Source organism: Ambystoma mexicanum, chromosome 4q, assembly GCF_040938575.1.
Source record: "Ambystoma mexicanum isolate Mex_15411 chromosome 4q, UKY_AmexF1_1, whole genome shotgun sequence".
In the NCBI taxonomy this organism is placed as follows: Eukaryota; Metazoa; Chordata; class Amphibia; order Caudata; family Ambystomatidae; genus Ambystoma; species Ambystoma mexicanum.
Genome location: NC_090928.1, coordinates 434185406 through 434190439, shown reverse-complemented (window position 1 = coordinate 434190439; position 5034 = coordinate 434185406). Strand labels below are relative to the sequence as shown.

The following is a 5034-nucleotide window of genomic DNA, read 5'->3' as shown; positions in this document are numbered from 1 at the left end:
CCAATGGACTATTTCAAACTGATAATATCACCAGTAGAACTTGGGTGAATGTAAAACACAGCTCGTATCATATGAAGAAATCCTAAACAGCTTAATGGTGTTTACCCTATGTTTCAGGTGATGATCAGGAGTATTTCAAATGTGGAAATGTGTTGCTCATTACATCAAATGCTAAGATTGTAAATGTTTTTTTCAATTTATTTAATTAAAAAAAAAATTCCACAGGTTAAACAGTTGAACAAGGGGACACCCAGATTTGAACTAGGGAACTCTTGATCTGCAGTCAAATGCTCTACCACTGAGCTATACCCCCAGTTCTGAAAATTTCACCTTTATTAATTCAGTAATATGTACAAAGTGCAAGCAACATGCAATCACCATCAAAGCAATGCATTTTCAGCCACCAAACCCTCCTTATAAGTATATGGGATGCGAAGGATGTCCTTTATCTACCTTGGTAAAATACAGTGAGGTTTCCATTGCAAGAATTCATACATTGCGTATCACATGTAGATCTTGGAACATGGAAAAAAAATCTTTTGTCAAATGCACAAATTCTGCAAAATGTAACTGCTTCTCTACTGCAGTTTGTTGATTTTGTGCTAAGCGCATAGTTAAACCCAATTGTTCATTGTTTTGTATATGAAATGATGATATATCCTATTGTTTCTTACAGTGCATTGGGTTGAAAAACATTTTAACAGGATCTATTGAAGAGGGTATATGGTTATGAAACAGGGACTTCATGAAAAGCACTCCTACGCTCTACCACTGACATAAACCCTTGAATGCTGAAAACTGCCCTTTTTTAAAAAGGTGATAGAGTGGGTGACTGTATGGAACTTGTAGAACTAATGACATCAGTGCACCTCTGGTCATTTGTACAAATTAATACATTTCATTAAGGGATATTATTGGTTTCCACCACAGTTTTATAACATTCATATGAGCTTCCAATGGACTATTTCAAACTGATAATATCACCAGTAGAACTTGGGTGAATGTAAAACACAGCTTGTATCATATGACGAAATCCTAAACAGTTTCATGGTGTTTACCCTATGTTTCAGGAGATGATCAGGAGTATTTCAAATGTAGAAATGTGTTGCTCATTACATCAAATGCTAAGATTGTAAATGTTTTTTTTTCTACAGGTAAAATAGTTGAACAAAGGGGCACCCAGATTTGAACTAGAGACCACTTGATCTGCAGTCAAATGCTCTACCACTGAGCTATACCCCACCTCTGAAAAGTACACCTTTATTAATTCAGTAATATGTACAAAGTGCAAGCAACATGCAATCACCATCAAAGCAAACCATTTTCAGCCACCAAACCCTCCTTATAAGTATATGCGGTGCGAAGGATGCCCTTTATCTGCCTTGGTAAAATACCGTGAGGTTTCCATTGCAAGAATTCATACATTTCGTATCACATGTAGATCTTGGAACATGGAAAAAAAACTTTTGTCAAATGCACAAATTCTGCAAAACGTAACTGCTTCTCTACTGCAGTTTGTTGATTTTGTGCTAAGAGCATAGTTAAACCCAATTGTTCATTGTTTTTTATATGAAATGATTATATATCCTATTGTTTCTTACAGTGCATTGGGTTGAAAAACATTTGAACAGGATCTATTGATGAGGGTATGTGGTTATGAAACAGGAACTTCTTGAACTGTACTCCTACGCTCTACCACTGAGTTAAACCCTTGAATGCTGAAAACTGCCCTTTTTTAAAAAGGTGATAGAGTGGGTGACTGTATGGAACTTGTAGAACTAATGGCATCAGTGCACTTCTGGTCAGCTGTACAAATTAATAAATTTCATTAAGGGCATATTATTGGTTTCCACCACAGTTTTATAACATTCATATGAGCTTCCAATGGACTATTTCAAACTGATAATGTCACCAGTAGAACTTGGGTGAATGTAAAATACAGCTTGTATCATATGAAGAAATCCTAAACAGCTTAATGGTGTTTACCCTAAGTTTCAGGTGATGATAAGGAGTATTTCAAATGTGGAAATGTGTTGCTCATTACATCAAATGCTAAGATTGTAAATGTTTTTTTCTATAGGTAAAACAGTTGAACAAGGGGGCACCCAGATTTGAACTAGGGACCTCTTGATCTGCAGTCACATGCTCTACCACTGAGCTATAATCCCAGTTCTGAAAAGGTTACCTTTATTAATTCAGTAATATGTACAAAGTGCAAGCAACATGCAATCACCATCAAAGCAATGCATTTTCAGCCACCAAACCCTCCTTATAAGTATATGGGATGCGAAGGATGTCCTTTATCTACCTTGGTAAAATACAGTGAGGTTTTCATTGCAAGAATTCATACATTTCGTATCACATGTAGATCTTGGAACATGGAAAAAAAAATCTTTTTTCAAATGCACAAATTCTGCAAAATGTAACTGCTTCTCTACTGCAGTTTGTTGATTTTGTGCTAAGGGCATAGTTAAAACCAATTGTTCATTGTTTTGTATATGAAATGATGATATATCCTATTGTTTCTTACAGTGCATTGGGTTGAAAAACATATTAACAGGATCTATTGAAGAGGGTATATGGTTATGAAACAGGGACTTCTTGAAAAGCACTCCTACGCTCTACCACTGACATAAACCCTTGAATGCTGAAAACTGCCCTTTTTTAAAAAGGTGATAGAGTGGGTGACTGTATGGAACTTGTAGAACTAATGACATCAGTGCACCTCTGGTCATTTGTACAAATTAATACATTTCATTAAGGGCATATTATTGGTTTCCACCACAGTTTTATAACATTCATATGAGCTTCCAATGGACTATTTCAAACTGATAATATCACCAGTAGAACTTGGGTGAATGTAAAACACACCTTGTATCATATGACGAAATCCTAAACAGTTTCATGGTGTTTACCCTATGTTTCAGGAGATGATCAGGAGAATTTCAAATGTAGAAATGTGTTGCTCATTACATCAAATGCTAAGATTGTAAATGTTTTTTTCTATAGGTAAAACAGTTGAACAAGGGGGCACCCAGATTTGAACTAGGGACTTCTTGATCTGCAGTCACATGCTCCACCACTGAGCTATACTCCCAGTTCTGAAAAGTTTACCTTTATTAATTCAGTAATATGTACAAAGTGCAAGCAACATGCAATCACCCTCAAAGCAATGCATTTTCAGCCACCAAACCCTCCTTATAAGTATAAGGGGTACAAAAGATGTCCTTTATCTGCCTTGGTAAAATACAGTGAGGTTTCCATTGCAAGAATTCATACATTTCGTATCACATGTAGATCTTGGAACATGGAAAAAAAAACTTTTGTCAAATGCACAAATTCTGCAAAACGTAACTGCTTCTCTACTGCAGTTTGTTGATTTTGTGCTAAGAGCATAGTTAAACCCAATTGTTCATTGTTTTTTATATGAAATGATGATATATCCTATTGTTTCTTACAGTACATTGGGTTGGAAAACATTTTAACAGGATGTATTGACGAGGGTATATGGTTATGAAACAGGGACTTCTTGAACTGCACTCCTACGCTCTACCATTGAGTTAAACCCTTGAATGCTGAAAACTGCCCTTTTTTAAAAAGGTGATAGAGTGGGTGACTGTATGGAACTTGTAGAACTAATGACATCAGTGCACTTCTGGTCAGCTGTACAAATTAATACATTTCATTAAGAGCATATTATTGGTTTCCACCACAGTTTTATAACATTCATATGAGCTTCAAATGGACTATTTCAAACTAATCATATCACCAGTAGAACTTGGGTGAATGTAAAACACAGCTTGTATCATATGAAGAAATCCTAAACAGTTTCATGGTGTTTACCCTATGTTTCAGGAGATGATCAGGAGTATTTCAAATGTAGAAATGTTTTGCTCATTACATAAAATGCTAAGATTGTAAATGTTTTCTTCAATTTATTTAATTAAAATAATATTTCTACAGGTAAAACAGTTGAACAAGGGGGCACCCAGATTTGAACTAGGGACCTCTTGATCTGCAGTCAAATGCTCTACCACTGAGCTATACCCCCAGTTCTGAAAAGGTCCCCTTTATTAATTCAGTAATATGTACAAAGTGCAAGCAACCATCAAAGCAAAGCATTTTCAGCCACCAAACCCTCCTTATAAGTATATGCGGTGCGAAGGATGTCCTTTATCTGCCTTGGTAAAATACAGTGAGGTTTCCATTGCAAGAATTCATACATTTCGTATCACATGTAGATCTTGGAACATGGAAAAAAAATCTTTTGTCAAATGCAAAAATTCTGCAAAATGTAACTGCTTCTCTACTGCAGTTTGTTGATTTTGTGCTAAGAGCATAGTTAAACCCAATTGTTCCTTGTTTTGTATATGAAATGATGATATATCCTATTGTTTCTTACAGTGCATTTGGCTGTAAAACATTTTAACAGGATCTATTGAAAAGGGTATATGGTTATGAAACAGGGACTTCTTGAAAAGCACTCCTACGCTCTACCACTGACATAAACCCTTGAATGCTGAAAACTGCCCTTTTTTAAAAAGGTGATAGAGTGGGTGACTGTATGGAACTTGTAGAACTAATGACATCAGTGCACTTCTGGTGAGGTGTACAAATTAATACATTTCATTAAGGGCATATTATTGGTTTCCACCACAGTTTTATAACATTCATATGAGCTTCCAATGGACTATTTCAAACTGATAATATCACCAATAGAACTTGGGTGAATGTAAAACACAGCTTGTATCATATGACGAAATCCTAAACAGTTTCATGGTGTTTACCCTATGTTTCAGGAGATGATCAGGAGTATTTCAAATGTAGAAATGTGTTGCTCATTACATCAAATGCTAAGATTGTAAATGTTTTTTTTCTACAGGTAAAATAGTTGAACAAAGGGGCACCCAGATTTGAACTAGAGACCACTTGATCTGCAGTCAAATGCTCTACCACTGAGCTATACCCCCCGTTCTGAAAAGTTCACCTTTATTAATTCAGGAATATGTACAAAGTGGAAGCAACATGCAATCA

The 5034-nt window shown here is 35.7% G+C and overlaps 2 non-coding genes across 2 annotated transcripts; both read right to left on the bottom strand.

The window, feature by feature from the left end:
- Positions 1-241: 241 nt before the first annotated feature.
- TRNAC-GCA (transfer RNA cysteine (anticodon GCA)) lies at positions 242-313 on the bottom strand. The gene has a single exon. It is a non-coding gene; the product is annotated as a tRNA-Cys (tRNA).
- A 3666-nt stretch (positions 314-3979) lies between these two features.
- Positions 3980-4051, bottom strand: TRNAC-GCA (transfer RNA cysteine (anticodon GCA)). Its single transcript has one exon. It is a non-coding gene; the product is annotated as a tRNA-Cys (tRNA).
- Between the last annotated feature and the right edge of the window lie 983 nt (positions 4052-5034).